The 18500-nt window shown below is 41.4% G+C and overlaps 1 protein-coding gene across 7 annotated transcripts in view; it reads right to left on the bottom strand.

Moving 5' to 3' along the window:
- The window catches only part of LOC139751633 (uncharacterized), a 1070361-nt gene that overhangs the window by 117394 nt on the left and 934467 nt on the right, over positions 1–18500 (bottom strand). The window lies entirely within an intron of this gene.

Here is an 18500-nt window from a genome sequence, read left to right as displayed (position 1 = left end):
GCACCTGGAGGGATGTGGAGGCGAAGGTGAAGATTTGTAGAGGTTTTCAGAAAAGAAGAGAGAATGTTGGGCTTAAAAGCGTGGTGAGAGTAAGTGAGCTTGGGAAGGAGACTTGTGTGAGGAACGTACCAGGAGAGAATGAGTATAGAATGGAAAAAAGGTGAAAACAAAGGACGTAAGGGGAGTAGGGGAGGAATGGGATGTATTTAGGAAGGCAGTGATGGCTTTCGCAAAAGATGCTTGTTGCATGTGAAGCGTGGGAGGTGGGCAGATTAGAAAGCGTAGCGAGTGGCGGGATGAAGAAGTAAGATTATGGAATTAATGAAATAAGTGGGAGATGTATAAATGAAAGAGGTAAGAGGTCAAGAGAAAGGTGCAAGAGGTGAAAAAGAGGGCAAATGAGAGTTGGGGTGAGAGAGTATCATTAAATTTTATGGAGCATAAAAAGATGTTTTGGAAGGAGGTAAATAAAGTGCATAAGACAAGGGAACAAATGGGAACTTCAATGAAGGGGGCTAATGGGGAGGTGGTAACAAGTAGTGGTGATGTGAGAAGGAGATGGAGTGAGTATTTTGAAGATTTGTTGAATGTGTTTGAGGATAGGGTGGCAGATATAGGGTGTTTTGGCCGAGGTGGTGTGCAAGGAAAACTGGAGGAAGTAAAGTGTTTTAGATATCTGGGAGTGGATCTGGCAGCGGATGGAACCATGGAAGCAGAAGTGGATCATAGGGTGGGGGAGGGGGCGAAAATCCTGGTAGCCGTGAAGAATGTGTGGAAGTCGAGAACATTATCTCGGAAAGCAAAAATGTGCATGTTTGAAGGAATAGTGGTTCCAACAATGTTGTATGGTTGTGAGGCGTGGGATATGGATAGAGTTGTGCGCAGGAGGGTGGATGTGCTGGAAATGAGATGTTTGAGGACAATGTGTGGTGTAAGGTGGTTTGATCGAGTAAGTAACGTAAGGGTAAGAGAGATGTGTGGAAATAAAAAGAGCGCGGTTGAGAGAGCAGAAGAGGGTGTTTTGAAATGGTTTGGGCACATGGAGAGAATGAGTGAGGAAAGACTGACCAAGAGGATATAAGTGTCGGAGGTGGAGGAAACGAGGAGAAGTGGGAGACCAAATTGGAGGTGGAAAGATGGAGTGAAAAAGATTTTGTGTGATTGGGGCCTGAACATGCAGGAGGGTGAAAGGAGGGCAAGGAATAGAGTCAATTGGATCGATGTGGTATATCAGGGTTGATGTGCTGTCAGCGGATTGAATCAGGGCATGTGAAGCGTCTGGGGTAAACCATGGAAAGCTGTGTAGGTATGTATATTTGCGTGTGTGGACGTGTATGTATATACATGTGTGTGGGGGTGGGTTGGGCCATTTCTTTCGTCTGTTTCCTTGCGCTACCTCGCAAACGCGGGAGACAGCGACAAAGCAAAAAAAAAAAGAAAAAAAAAAATATATATATATATATATATATATATATATATATATATATATATATATATCATTTATTATCTTATTTATTTTGCTTTGTCGCTGTCTCCCGCATTTGAGAGGCAGTGCAAGGAAACAGACGAAAGAAATGGCCCAACCCACCCCCATACACATGTATATACATACACGTCCACACACGCAAATATACATACCTATACATCTCAATGTACACATATATATACACACACAGACACATACATATATACCCATGCACACAATTCACACTGTCTGCCTTTATTCATTCCCATCACCACCTCGCCACACATGGAATACCATCCCCCTCCATCCTCATGTGTGCGAGGTAGCGCTAGGAAAAGACAACAAAGGCCCCATTCGTTCACACTCAGTCTCTAGCTGTCATGCAATAATTCCCGAAACCACAGCTCCCTTTCCACATCCAGGCCCCACACAACTTTCCATGGTTTACCTCAGACGTTTCACATGCCCTGATTCAATCCACTGACAGTACATCAACCCCGGTATACCACATCGATCCAATTCACTCTATTCCTTGCCCGCCTTTCACTCTCCTGCATGTTCAGGCCCCGATAACTCAAAATCTTTTTCACTCCATCTTTCCACCTCCAATTTCGTCTCTCACTTCTCCTTGTTCCCTCCATCTCCGACACATATATCCTCTTTGTCAATCTATCCTCACTCATTCTCTCCATGTGCCCAAACCATTTCAAAACACCCTCTTCTACTCTCTCAACCATGCTCTTTTTATTTCCACACATCTCTCTTACCCTTACATTACTTACTCGATCAAACCACCTCACACCACATGTGAGAAACTGCAGAAGCTGGTGACTGAGTTTGGTAAAGAGTGTGAAAGAAGAAAGTTAAGAGTAAATGTGAGTAAGAGCAAGGTTATTAGGTACAGTAGGGTTGAGGGTCAAGTCAATTGGGAGGTAAGTTTGAATGGAGAAAAACTGGAGGAAGTAAGGTGTTTTAGATATCTGGGAGTGGATCTGGCAGCGGATGGAACCATGGAAGCGGAAGTGAATCATAGGGTGGGGGAAGGGGCGAAAATCCTGGGAGCCTTGAAGAATGTGTGGAAGTCGAGAACATTATCTCGGAAAGCAAAAATGGGTATGTTTGAAGGAATAGTGGTTCCAACAATGTTGTATGGTTGCGAGGCATGGGCTGTGGATAGAGTTGTGCGCAGGAGGGTGGATGTGCTGGAAATGAGATGTTTGAGGACAGAGAAGGAGGCCAGGTGAGGATATTCCCTCAAAGGCCCAGTCCTCATCCTCTATTCTTAACGCTACCTCGCTAATGCGGGAAATGGCGATTAGTATAAAAAAAAATATATATATATATAATATATATATATATATATATATATATATATATATATATATCTTTTTTTTTTTTGCTTTGTCGCTGTCTCCCGCGTTTGTGAGGTAGCGCAAGGAAACAGACGAAAGAAATGGCCCAACCCACCACCATACACATGTATATACATACGTCCACACACGCAAATATACATACCTAAACAGCTTTCCATGTTTACCCCAGACGCTTCACATGCCCTGATTCAATCCACTGACAGCACGTCAACCCCGGTATACCACATCGATCCAATTCACTCTATTCCTTGCCCTCCTTTCACCCTCCTGCATGTTTAGGCCCCGATCACACAAAATCTTTTTCACTCCATCTTTCCACCTCCAATTTGGTCTCCCACTTCTCCTCGTCCCCTCCACAGCCGACACATATATCCTCTTGGTCAATCTTTCCTCACTCATTCACTCCATGTGCCCAAACCATTTCAAAACAACCTCTTCTGCTCTCTCAACCACGCTCTTTTTTTTCCACACATCTCTCTTACCCTTACGTTACTTACTCGATCAAACCTCCTCACACCACACATTGTCCTCAAACATCTCATTTCCAGCACATCCACCCTCCTGCGCACAACTCTATCCATAGCCCACGCCTCGCAACCGTACAACATTGTTGGAACCACTAATCCTTCAAACATACCCATTTTTGCTTTCCGAGATAATGTTCTCGACTTCCACACATTCTTCAAGGCTCCCAGGATTTTCGCCCCCTCCCCCACCCTATGATCTACTTCCGCTTCCATGGTTCCATCCGCTGCCACATCCACTCCCAGATATCTAAAACACTTTACTTCCTCCAGCTTTTCTCCATTCAAACTTACCTCCCAATTAACTTGACCCTCAACCCTACTGTACCTAATAACCTTGCTCTTATTCACATTTACTCTTAACTTTCTTCTTTCACAAACTTTACCAAACTCAGTCACCAGCTTCTGCAGTTTCTCCCATGAATCAGCCACCAGCGCTGTATCATCAGCGAACAACAACTGACTCACTTCCCAAGCCCTCTCATCCCCAACAGACTTCATACTTGCCTCTCTTTCCAAAACTCTTGCATTTACCTCCCTAACAACCCCATCTATAAACAAATTAAACAACCATGGAGACATCACACACCCCTGCCGCAAACCTACATTCACTGAGAACCAATCACTTTCCTCTCTTCCTACACATACACATACCTTACATCCTCGATAAAAACTTTTCACTGCTTCTAACAACTTGCCTCCCACACCATATATTCTTAATACCTTCCACAGAGCATCTCTATTAACTCTATCATATGCCTTCTCCAGATCCATAAATGCTACATACAAATCTATTTGCTTTTCTAAGTATTTCTCACATACATTCTTCAAAGCAAATACCTGATCCACACATCCTCTACCACTTCTGAAACCACACTGCTCTTCCCCAATCTGATGCTCTGTACATGCCTTCAACTTCTCAATCAATACCCTCCCATATAATTTACCAGGAATACTCAACAAACTTATACCTCTGTAATTTGAGCACTCACTCTTATCCCCTTTGCCTTTGTACAATGGCACTATGCACACATTCTGCCAATCCTCAGGCACCTCACCATGAGTCATACATACATTAAATAACCTTACCAACCAGTCAATAATAAAGTCACCCCCTTTTTTAATAAATTCCACTGCAATACCATCCAAACCTGCTGCCTTGCCAGCTTTCATCTTCCACAAAGCTTTTACTACCTCTTCTCTGTTTACCAAATCATTTTCCCTTTAATGATACTCTCTCACCCCAACTCTCATTTGCCCTCTTTTTCACCTCTTGCACCTTTCTCTTGACCTCCTGTCTCATTCTTTTATACATCTCCCACTCAATTGCATTTTTTCCCTGCAAAAATCATCCAAATGCCTCTCTCTTCTCTTTCACTAATAATCTTACTTCTCCACCCCACCACTCACTACCTTTTCTAATCAACACACCTCTCACTCTTCTCATGCCTCAGGCATCTTTTGCGCAATCCATCACTGATTCCCTAAATACATCCCATTCCTCCCCCACTCCCCTTACTTCCATTCTTCTCACCTTTTTCCATTCTGTACTCAGTCTCTTCTGGTACTTCCTCACACAAGTCTCCTTCCCAAGCTCACTTACTCTCACCATCCTCTTCACCCCAACATTCACTCTTCTTTTCTGAAAACCCATACAAATCTTCACCTTATCCTCCACAAGATAATGATCAGACATGCCTCCAGTTGCACCTCTGAGCACATTAACATCCAAAAGTCTCTCTTTCGCGCGCCTGTCAATTAACACGTAATCCAATAACGCTCTCTGGCCATCTCTCCTACTTACATATGTATACTTATGTATATCTCGCTTTTTAAACCAGGGATTCCCAATCGCCAGTCCTTTTTCAGCACATAAATCTACAAGCTCTTCACCATTTCCATTTACTACACTGAACACCCCATGTATACCAATTATTCCCTCAACTGCCACATTACTCACCTTTGCATTCAAATCACCCATCACTATAACCTGGTCTCGTGCATCAAAACCACTAACACACTCATTCAGCTGCTCCCAAAACACTTGCCTCTCATGATCTTTCTTCTCATGCCCAGGTGCATATGCACCAATAATCACCCATCTCTCTCCATCATATATATATATATATATATATATATATATATATATATATATATATATATATATATATATATTATCCCTGGGGATAGGGGAGAAAGAATACTTCCCACGTATTCCCTGCGTGTCGTAGAAGGCGACTAAAAGGGGAGGGAGCGGGGGGCTGGAAATCCTCCCCTCTCATTATTTTTTTTTAATTTTCTAAAAGAAGGAACGGAGAAGGGGGCCAGGTGAGGATATTCCCTCAAAGGCCCAGTTCTCGGTTCTTAACGCTACCTCGCTAACGCGGGAAATGGCGAATAGTTTGAAAGAAAAGAATATACATATATATATATATATATATATATATATATATATCCCTGGGGATAGGGGAGAAAGAATACTTCCCACGTATTCCCTGCGTGTCGTAGAAGGCGATTAAAAGGGGAGGGAGCGTGGGGCTGGAAATCCTCCCCTCTCGTTTTTTTTTTAATTTTCCAAAAGAAGGAACAGAGAAGGGGGCCAGGTGAGGATATTCCCTCAAAGGCCTAGTCCTCTGTTCTTAACGCTACCTCGCTAACGCGGGAAATGGCAAATAGTTTGAAAGAAAAAAAGAATATATATTATATAATATATATATATTATATAAAATATAAATATGTATATATTATCCCTGGGGATAGGGGAGAAAAAATACTTCCCATGTATTCCCTGCTTGTCGTAGAAGGCAACTAAAAGGGGAGGGAGCGGGTGCCTGGAAATCCTCCCCTGTATTCTTTTTTTTCTTTTCCAAAAGAAGGAACAGAGAAGGGGCCAGGTGAGGATATTCCTTCAGAGACCCAGTCCTCTGCTCTTAACGCTACCTTGCTAACGCGGGATATGGCGAATACTATGAAAAAAAAAAAAAAAAAAAAAATATATATATATATATATATATATATATATATATATATATATATATATATATATATATATATATTTGTTTTATGTTTTGGGAGCAGCTGAGTGAGTGTGTTAGTAATTTTGGTGCATGAGACCGTGTTATAGTGATGGGTGATTTGAATGCGAAGGTGAGTAATGTAGCAGTTCAGGGAATAATTGGTGTACATGGGGTGTTCGGTGTTGTAAATGGAAATGGTGAAGAGCTTGTACATTTATGTGCTGAAAAAGGACTGGTGATTGGGAATACCTGGTTTAAAAAGCGAGATATACATAAGTATATGTATTTAAGTAGGAGAGATGGCCAGAGAGCGTTATTGGATTACGTGCTAATTGATAGGCATGCCATAGAGACTTTTGGATGTTAATGTGCTGAGAGGTGCAACTGGAGGCATGTCTGATCATTATCTTGTGGAGGCAAAAGTGAAGACTTGTAGAGGTTTTCAGAAAAGAAGAGAGAATGTTGGGGTGAAAAGAGTGGTGAGAATAAGTGAGCTTGGGAAGGAGACTTGTGTGAGGAAGTGCCAGGAGAGACTGAGTACAGAATGGATAAAGGTGAGAACAATGGAAGTAAGGGGAGTGGGGGAGGAATGGGATGTATTTATGGAAGCAGTGATGGCTTATGCAAAAGATGCTTGTGGCATGGGAGGTGGGCAGATTAGAAAGGGTAGTGAGTGGTGGGATGAAGAAGTAAGATTATTAGTGAAAGAGAAGAGAGAGGCATTTGGACGATTTTTGCAGGGAAATAATACAAATGACTGGCAGGTGTATAAAAGAAAGAGGCAGGAGGTCAAGAGAAAGGTGCAAGAGGTGAAAAAGAAAGCAAATGAGAGTTGGTGTAAGAGTTCATTAAATTTTAGGGAGATTAAAAAAGATTTTTGGAAGTAGGTAAATAAAGTGCATAAGACAAGGGAACGAATTGGAACATCAGTGAAGGGGGCTAATGGGGAGGTGATAAATTGTGGTGATGTGAGAAGGAGATGGAGTAAGTATTTTGAAGGTTTGTTGAATGTTTGATGATAGAGTGACAGATGTAGGGTGTTTTGGATGAGGTGATGTGCAAAGTGAGACAGTGAGGGAGAATGATTTGGTAAACAGAGAAGAGGTAGTAAAAGCTTTGCGGAAGATGAAAGCCGGCAAGGCAGCGGGTTTGGATGGTATTGCAGTGGAATTTATCAAAAAGGGGGTATATGTACTGTTGACTGGTTGGTAAGATCATTTAATGTATGTATGACTCATGGTGAGGTGCCTGAGAATTGGCGGAATGCTTGCATAGTGCCATTGTATAAAGGCAAAGGGGATAAAAGTGAGTGCTCAAATTACAGAGGTATACATTTGTTGAGTATTCCTGGGAAATTATATGGGAGGATATTGATTGAGAGGGTGAAGGCATGTACAGAGCATCAGATTGGGGAAGAGCAGTGTGGTTTCAGAAGTGGTAGAGGATGTGTGGATCAGGTGTTTTCTTTGAAGAATGTATGTGAGAAATACTTAGAAAAGCAAATGGATTTGTATGTAGCATTTATGGATCTGGAGAAGGCATATGATAGAGTGATAGAGATGCTCTGTGGAAGTCATTAAGAATATATGGTGTGGGAGGCAAGTTGTTAGAAGCAGTGAAAAATTTCTATCGAGGATGTAACGCATGTGTATGTGTAGGAAGAGAGGAAAGTGATTGATTCTCAGTGAATGTTGGTTTGTGGCAGGAGTGCCTGATGTCTCCATGGTTGTTTAATTTGTTTATGGATGGGGCTGTTAGGGAGGTGAATGCAAGAGTTTTGGAAAGAGAGGCAAGTATGCAGTCTGTTGATGGATGAGAGGGCTTGGGAAGTGAGTCAGTTGTTGTTCGCTGATGATACAGCGCTGGTGGCTGATTCAGGTGAGAAACTGCAGAAACTGGTGACTGAGTTTGGTAAAGTGTGTGAAAGAAGAAAGCTGAGAGTAAATGTGAATAAGAGCAAGGTTATTAGGTACAGTAGGGTTGAGGGACAGGTCAATTGGGAGGTAAGTTTGAATGGAGGAAAACTGTAGAAAGTGAAGTGCTTTAGATATCTGGGAGTGGATTTGGCAGCAGATGGAACCATGGAAGCAGAAGTGAATCATAGGGTGGGGGGAGGGGTCGAAAGTTCTGGGAGCATTGATGAATGTGAGGAAGTCGAGAATGTGATCTTAGAAAGCAAAATGGGTATGTTTGCAGGAATAGTGGTTCCAACAATGATATATGGTTGCAAGGTGAGGGCTATAGATAGAGTTGTGCGGAGGAGGGTGGATGTGCTGGAAATGAGATGTTTGACGACAATATGTGATGTGAGGTGGTTTCATCGAGTAAGTAATGAAAGGGTAAGGGAGATGTGTGATAATAAAAAGAGTGGTTGAGAAAGCAGAAGAGGACGTATTGAAATGGTTTGGTCACATGGAGAGAATGAGTGAGGAAAGATTGACATAGAGGATATATGTGTCAGAGGTGGAGGGAATGAGAAGTGGGAGACCAAATTGTAGGTGGAAAGATGGAGTGTAAAAGATTTTGAGTGATCGGGGCCTGAACTTGCAGGAGGGTGAAAGGCATGCAAGGAATAGAGTGAATTGGAACAATGTGGTATCTCGGGGTGAATGTGCTGTCAATGGATTGAACCAGGGCAGGTGAAGCGTCTGGGGTAAACCATGGAAAGTTCTGTGGGGCCTGGATGCAGAAAGGGAGCTGTGGTTTCGGTGCATCATTACATGACAGCTAGAGACTGAGTGTGAACGAATGTGGCTTTTGTTGTCTTTTACTAGCGCTAACTCGCTCACATGAGGGGGGAGGGGGTTGTTATTTCATGTGTGGCAGGGTGGGGATGGGAATGAATAAAGGCAGACAGTTTGATGATACACTGGCAGATATAGGGTGTTTTGGTTGAGGTGATGTGCAAAGTGAGAGGGTTAGGGAAAATGATGTGGTAAACAGAGAAGAGGTAGTAAAAGCTCTGCAGAAGATGAAAGCCAGCAAGGCAGCGGGTTTGGATGGTATTGCAGTGGAATTTATTAAAAAAGGGGGTGACTGTTATTGTGACTAATTGGTAAGGTGCCTGAGGATTGGTGGAATGCTTGCATATTGCCATTGTACAAAGGCAAAGGAGATAAGAGTGAGTGCTCAAATTACAGAGCGATAAGTTTGTTGAGTATTCCTGGTAAATTATATGGAAGGGTATTGATTGAGAGGGTGAAGGCATGTACAGACCATCGTTTTGGGGAGGAGCAGTGTGGTTTCAGAAGTGGTAGAGGATGTGTGGATCAGGTGTTTGCTTTGAAGAATGTATGTGAGAAATACTTAGAAAAGCATTTATGGATCTGGAGAAGGTATATGATAGAGTTGATAGAGATGCTCTGTGGAAGGTATTAAGAATATATGGTGTGGGAGGCAAGTTGTTAGAAGCAGTGAAAAGTTTTTATCGAGAATGTAAGGTATGTGTACGTGTAGGAAGAGAGGAAAGTGATTGGTTCTCAGTGAATGTAGGTTTGCGGCAGGGGTGTGTGATGTCTCCATGGTTGTTTAATTTGTTTATGGATGGGGTCGTTAGTGAGGTGAATGCATGAGTTTTGGAAAGAGGGGCAAGTATGAAGTCTGTTGTGGATGAGAGAGCTTGGGAAGTGAGTCAGCTGTTGTTCGCTGATGATACAGCACTGGTGGCTGATTCATGTGTAAAACTGCAGAAGCTGGTGACTGAGTTTGGTAAAGTGTGTGAAAGAAGAAAGTTGAGGGTAAATGTGAATAAGAGCAAGGTTATTAGGTACAGTAGGGTCGAGGGTCAAGTCAATTGGGAGGTAAGTTTGAATGGAGAAAAACTGGAGGAAGTGAAGTGTTTTAGATATCTGGAAGTGGATTTGGCAGCGGATGGAACCATGGAAGCGGAAGTGAATCATAGGGTGGGGGAGGGGGCGAAAATTCTGGGAGCCTTGAAGAATGTTTGGAAGTCGAGAACATTATCTCGGAAAGCAAAAATGGGTATGTTTGAAGGAATAGTGGTTCCAACAATGTTGTATGGTTGCGAGGCGTGGGCTATGGATAGAGTTGTGTGCAGAAGGGTGGCTGTCCTGGAAATGAGATGTTTGAGGACAATATGTGGTGCGAGGTGGTTTGATCAAGTAAGTAATGAAAGGGTAAAAGAGATGTGTGGTAATAAAAAGAGTGTGGTTGAGAGCGCAGAAGAGGGTGTTTTGAGATGGTCTGGTCACATGGAGAGAATGAGTGAGGAAAGATTGACAAAGAGGATATATTTGTCAAAGGTGGAGGGAACGAGGAGAAGTGGGAGACCAAATTGGAGGTGGAAAGATGGAGCGAAAAAGATTTCGAGTGATAGGGGCCTGAACATGCAGGAGGCTGACAGGTATGCAAGGAATAGAGTAAATTGGAACAATGTGGGATACCGGGGTCGACGTGCTGTCAATGGATTGAACCAGGGCATGTGAAGTGTCTGGAGGAAACCATGGAATGTTTTGTGGGGGCTGGATGTGGAATGGGTGCATTATGCATGACAGCTAGAGACTGAGTATAAATGAATGTGGCCTTTGTTGTCTCTCCCTAGCGCTACTTCGCGCACATGCGGGGGTAAGGGGCTGTCATTTCATGTGTGGCAGGGTAGCGACAGGAGTGAATAAGGGCAGACAGTATGAATTATGTACATGTGTATATATGTACATGTCTGAGTGTGTGTATATATGTATACGTTGAGATGTATAGGAATGTATATGTGTGTGTGTGGACATGTATGTATATACATGTGTATGTGGGTGGGTTGGGCCATTCTTTTGTCTGTTTCCTTGCGCTACCTTGCTAACGCGGGAGACAGCGACAAAGCTGTCTCCCATGTGAGCATGGTAGCGCAAGGAAACAGAAGAAAGAATGGCCCAACCCACCCACACACACGTGTATATACATAAACCACCACACACACACACACACATATACATACCTATACATTTCACTGTACACATACATATACATACATAGACATATACATATATTCACATGCACCATATTGATACCTGCTGCCTTCATACATTTCTGCCCCCATCTGCCACACATGAAATGGCACCCCCCTTCCCACACATGCGCATGAGGTAACGCTTGGAAAAGAAAACAAAGGCCACATTCGTTCGCACTCAGTCTCTAGCTGTCATGTGTAATGCACCAAAACCATAGCTCTCTTTCCACATCCAGGCCCCACAGAACTTTCCACAGTTTATCCCAGACGCTTCACATGCCCTAGTTCAATCCAGTGACAGCGTGTCGGCCCTGGTACACCGCATCGTTCTAATTCGTTCTATTCCTTGCATGCCGTTCACCCTCCTGTATGTTCAGGCCTCAATCGCTCAAAATTTTTTTCACTCCATCCTTCCACCTCCAGTTTGGTCTCCCACTTCTCGTTCCCTCCACCTCTGACACATATATCCTCTTTGTCAATCTTTCCTCACTCATTTTCTCCATGTGACCAAACCATTTCAATGCACCCTCTTCTGCTCTCTCAACCACATTCTTTAGATTACCACACATCTCTCTTACCCTGTCATTACTTACTCAAACCACCTCACACCACATATTGTCCTTAAACATCTCATTTCCAGCACATCTACCCTCCTCCGCACAACACTATCTATAGCCCATGCCTCACAACCACACAACATTGTTGGAACCACTATACCTTCAAACATACCCATTTTTGCTCTCCGAGAATACGTTCTCGCCTTCCCCACATTCTTCAAGGTTCCAAGAACCTTTACCCCCTCCCCCACCCTGTGACTCACTCCTGCTTCCACGGTTCCATCCGCTGCCAAATCCACTCCCAGATATCTAAAACACTTCACTTCCTCCAGTGTTTCTCCATTCAAACTTACCTCTCAATTTATTTCTCTCTCAACCCTACTGAACCTAGTAACCTTGCTCTTATTCACATTTAATCTGAGCTTTCTTCTTTCACACACTTTACCAAACTCAGTCACCAACTTCTGCAGTTTCTCACCCGAATCATCAGCGAACAACAACTGACTCACTTCCCAAGCCATTTCATCCATAAGACTGTATACTTGCCCCTCTCTTCAAAATTCTAGCATTCACCTCCCTAACAACCCCATCCATAAATAAATTAAACAACCTTGGAGACATCACGCACCCTGCCGCAAACTGACATTTACTGGGAACCAATCACTTTCCTCTCTTCCTACTCGTACACATGCCTTACATCTTCGATAAAAACTTTTCACTGCTTTTAGCAACTTCCTTCCCACACCGTATACTCTTAATACCTTCCACAGAGCATCTCTATCAACTCTATCATATGCCTTCTCCAGATCCAGAAATGCTACATACAAACCCATCTGTTCTTCTAAGTATCTCTCACATACATTCTTCAAAGCAAACACCTGATCCACACATCCTCTACCACTTATGAAACCACACCGCTCTTCCCCAGTCTGATGCTCTGTACATGCCTTGACCCTCGCAATCAATACCCTCCCATATAACTTCACAGGAATACTCACCTTTATCTACTTTGCCTTTATACAGAGGTACTATGCATGCATTCCGCCAGTCCTCAGGCACTTCACCATGAACCATACATACATTGAATATCCTTACCAACCAGTCAACAATACAGCCACCCCCTTTTTTAATAAATTCCACAGCAATACCATGCAAACTCGCCGCCTTTCCAGCTTTCATCTCCCCCAAAGCCTTCACTACCTCTTCTCTGTTTACCAAATCATTCTCCCTGACCCTCTCACTTCACACACCATCTCGACCAAAACACCCTCTATCTGCCACTCTATCATCAAACACATTCAACAAACCTTCAAAATACTCACTCCATCTCCTTCTCACATCACCACCACTTGCTATCACCTCCCCATTAGCCCCCTTCACTGAAGTTCCCATTTGCTCCCTTGTCTTACGCACTTTATTTACCTCCTTCCAAAACATCTTTTTATTCTCCCTAAAATTTAATGATACTCTCTCACCCCAACTCTCATTTGCCCTCTTTTTCACCTCTTGCACCTTTCTCTTGACCTCCTGCCTTTTTCTTTTATAAATGGAAGTGGAAGTGGATCATAGGGTGGGGGAGGGGGCGAAAATCCTGGGAGCCTTGAAAAATGTGTGGAAGTCGAGAACATTATCTCGGAAAGCAAAAATGGGTATGTTTGAAGGAATAGTGGTTCCAACAATGTTGTATGGTTGCGAGGCGTGGGCTATGGATAGAGTTGTGCACAGGAGGATGGATGTGCTGGAAATGAGATGTTTGAGGACAATGTGTGGTGTGAGGTGGTTTGATCGAGTAAGTAACGTAAGGGTAAGAGAGATGTGTGGAAATAAAAAGAGCGTGGTTGAGAGAGCAGAAGAGGGTGTTTTGAAATGGTTTGGGCACATGGAGAGAATGAGTGAGGAAAGATTAACCAAGAGGATATATGTGTCGGAGGTGGAGGGAATGAGGAGAAGTGGGAGACCAAATTGGAGGTGGAAAGATGGAGTGAAAAAGATTTTGTGTGATCAGGGCCTGAACATGCAGGAGGGTGAAAGGAGAGCAAGGAATAGAGTGAATTGGATCGATGTGGTATACCAGGGTTGACGTGCTGTCAGTGGATTGAATCAGGGCATGTGAAGCGTCTTGGGTAAACCATGGAAAGCTGTGTAGGTATGTATATTTGCGTCTGTGGACTTATGTATATACATGTGTATGGGGGTGGGTTGGGCCATTTCTTTCGTCTGTTTCCTTGCGCTACCTCGCGAACGCGGGAGACAGCGACAAAGCAAAAAAATTATATATATATATATATATATATATATATATATATATATATATATATATATATATATATTTTTTTTTATTTTTTTTTTTTTTTGTCGCTGTCTCCCGCGTTTGCGAGGTAGCGCAAGGAAACAGACGAAAGAAATGGCCCAACCCACCCCAATACACATGTATATACATACGTCCACACACGCAAATATACATACCTACACAGCTTTCCATGGTTTACCCCAGACGCTTCACATGCCTTGATTCAATCCCCTGACAGCACGTCAACCCCGGTATACCACATCGCTCCAATTCACTCTATTCCTTGCCCTCCTTTCACCCTCCTGCATGCTCAGGCCCCGATCACACAAAATCTTTTTCACTCCATCTTTCCACCTCCAATTTGGTCTCCCTCTTCTCCTCATTCCCTCCACCTCCGACACATATATTCTCTTGGTCAATCTTTCCTCACTCATTCTCTCCATGTGCCCGAACCATTTCAAAACACCCTCTTCTGCTCTCTCAACCATGCTCTTTTTATTTCCACACATCTCTCTTACCCTTACGTTACTTACTCGATCAAACCACCTCACACCACATATTGTCCTCAAACATCTCATTTCCAGCACATCCATCCTCCTGCGCACAACTCTATCCATAGCCCACGCCTCGCAACCATACAACATTGTTGGAACCACTATTCCTTCAAACATACCCATTTTTGCTTTCCGAGATAATGTTCTCGACTTCCACACATTTTTCAAGGCTCCCAGAATTTTCGCCCCCTCCCCCACCCTATGATCCACTTCCGCTTCCATGGTTCCATCCGCTGACAGATCCACTCCCAGATATCTAAAACACTTCACTTCCTCCAGTTTTTCTCCATTCAAACTCACCTCCCAATTGACTTGACCCTTAACCCTACTGTACCTAATAACCTTGCTCTTATTCACATTTACTCTTAACTTTCTTCTTTCACACACTTTACCAAACTCAGTCACCAGCTTCTGCAGTTTCTCACATGAATCAGCCACCAGCGCTGTATCATCAGCGAACAACAAATGACTCACTTCCCAAGCTCTCTCATCCCCAACAGACTTCATACTTGCCCCTCTTTCCAAAACTCTTGCATTCACCTCCCTAACCACCCCATCCATAAACAAATTAAACAACCATGGAGACATCACACACCCCTGCTGCAAACCTACATTCACTGAGAACCAATCACTTTCCTCTCTTCCTACACGCACACATGCCTTACATCCTCAATATATATATATATATATATATATATATATATATATATATATATATATATATATATATATATATGTATGTATGTATTTGTTTTTATACATGTTCACCATTTCCCACGTTAGTGAGGTAATGCCAAGAACAGATGACCAAGCCTAAGAAGAGAAAATGCTCCCTTGGCCTGTGTCAGAGATGACCCTGATTAGGGTATTCATTTGCTCATGCCATTTCTGCCAAAAGAAAAAAGTCTGCTTTAATGTTTAGCATATTTGAGCATGATTATATTTTTGGTATTCTTAATGTAGCACATTTATTGTTACTTCATTGTTTACTTGTTTTGATAATTAGGGTGGCCATGAGACCATATTTCATTGAAAACGTTTCATACTTTGTTTGTTGGGTGGGTGGTTATGAATGTATTATTTATGTTGAGTGCTGTTGGTAGGCCATACCATACTATTCCTTGCCCACTATCATACTGTATGTTATTGAACACAGAGTGTAATTCTAAAATCCTCGACATCTACTGTTATTGCAGTAGCCCCTTGTATTACACAGTGATATGCTTCTAGAATGTTACACTGCTGTATTTTGATCTACCACAGCTGTTTCCTCTATGAAAAAGGATGACTTTATCATATAAGTGTACTAACAGTGGTAACCCACTCTTCTTGTACAGACTATTTCGACTGTAAGAAACACCTCTACATATTTTTTCACTGTTGTCCTTATTTTGCAGACTAATTGACAAACATTCTGTACATCACTTATGTCTATGTAGGTTTTGTTATATCCATGCAGGGTACTATAACTGGATATTGATATGAATATGTAAGTCATCTTTAGAGGCAAGCTCATTTTCTCAGCTTTTTATTGAACCTCTGATGGGAGCTTGAAATATAAAGTTCACTTTTCTAAGCACTATATTTGTTTTCAATTATAAGGGTGCTTCGATTCATGTGTAAAGTGCAACACAATTAGCAGGAAGTGAAAGGTTTTTCTCTACATTCTTTGCCTTTAACCCTACTTCACTTATAATGTTCATCTGAAATGATTTTCCAAAAATATGTCAAAAACACTTTCAACTGCTGTATTATGAAAACTGAACAATACTAAACTATGAGTTATCATTATATCATCCTCCAACTACTGCACATGGAGGGGTTCTGAAATCAAAGAAAAAAAGCAAGCAAAAACAAATAATAACTTACACAAAATAAAAGGAAAAGCAAAACAAAATTATAAACAATATCTAGATATATATTATCTTAAAACAACACTATGTACAGACATATGACAAATGATTTACAAAAAAGCCAGACAACCCTTGGTCAAGAATACAACTTTGGGCATGCATTTACAATGTCCCAGACTACTTTATAAGAGTTTTTCTAAACCTCCCTAAATAGTTGGGACTCCGACCAATTTTCTCAGGACCAGTGCTTCAAATATTAAAATTGTAAAACAGTTACTTAAATGCAGATAAGGCACTTTATAACAAAACAGACAGCAATAAACATCTTATTATTTAGATAATAGAAGTAAGTTTCTCCCTTCGAAGATAATATACACAGTAAAACTTCAAAACTACCATTAAAAATAAATCTATGCACATTTTGTGTACAGATGGGTTAAAATCATATCTTTTCAACATAGCAACATTTATCCAAAGGCTTTGCAAACACAGGTAATAATGTCATGAATCAGTAAGAGCAACAAACTTTTTCCCCTAATGCTTGCAAGATAAGTAAGAGGCACTGGTCCTGAGAAAACTGGGTCTTAATTCAACTTCACCACTACGCTATCCACAGTGAAGAAACTCTGGAAATGCAACAACAACAATAATGAAAATTCCCAGGTGGTGTTACAAATAAGAACTTGGATCTAGTTAAGAACAATCAAGAATTCTAACAAATTTTCAACTAATTTTTTTTTTTTTTTTTTTTACAAAATTTCCATATTAAGCATTTTCTTCCTAATTCAGAGACTTTCTTCAATGTAAGAAATAATAGTATTGCTTAAAACATAAAATATGACAAAATGTACTTAACTTTATATGACTATTTAGTCCTTTGAATTACATGATGAAATATAAAATTCCTAGCATGAAATCAAACAATTTTAAATAATCAAGGTGAGAACCAGAAAACAAATACAATGCTAGATACTAAGTACATAAATAAATATCAATTGTATATTAACACATACTGTATAAACCCCTCATTTGAACTGACAGTAAACAATTACTCTATAGAATAAGAGGTTGGTGTGTATTCAGATGCTCTCATCTGTCACTAAACTCCAAATACTACACTACCAACAATGGCAGCATATCCAGCATTTTTCTAGAGCTTCATTTAATCATCTATCCAGTACTTGTGCTTAAACAGTGGAAAATAATGTTAAACAGGTTTTAATGCATGTCAGTAGTCTTAGTACAGCTTGGTGTGTAGCTCTGTAGATGAGAGGGGATCTTATGCTTGTAGACTTTTGATTTTATACCACCCAGGAACTTAGATAATAGTTATGAGAAGTTAAAGCATAGGCAGTTGGGACAAGTGAAATACTGTACAGTCTTCAAAAGCTATAAAAGCTAGCCACTTACAAGAAACTTTGGGAAATCAATACAAAGCATTTTAAAGGGGCAATTCACTCACACTAAACTTATTCCTGACACACTTAGCAGCATTACATTTTTCTGGCTTACAACTCAAAAAGATAACATAGGTATTTAAAATATTGCTTAACAAATGCTGTTTGGACAAGTAATGACTATAAGTAATCTGTTTTCTTATTGATAACTGTGCCATAATTTTTGGGAAGTTTTTATTGTGCTGTTGACACTCAGAGGGCCACATATCAGATAGCAGGGAAAATTGAAAAATGACATCATTACCTGCAATACCAGTCATGAAAATGCAAAGCTTCCTGGTCATGCAAAGTGTCTTCTAGACAGGCACAAATGTAATTTCATGCAAGCTAAAATAAGCATAAAAATATGAAAATAATAAACACTGCATTCTTAAATATGGGAAAGAAATCTTAAAGCGTCCAAACAATGTACACTATGTACACTTTGGTTTCAGTGGGCAAGTCCATGAA

This window comes from Panulirus ornatus, chromosome 11 (assembly GCF_036320965.1).
Source record: "Panulirus ornatus isolate Po-2019 chromosome 11, ASM3632096v1, whole genome shotgun sequence".
In the NCBI taxonomy this organism is placed as follows: domain Eukaryota; kingdom Metazoa; phylum Arthropoda; class Malacostraca; order Decapoda; family Palinuridae; genus Panulirus; species Panulirus ornatus.
This window is presented reverse-complemented; position numbering and strand designations above follow the sequence as displayed.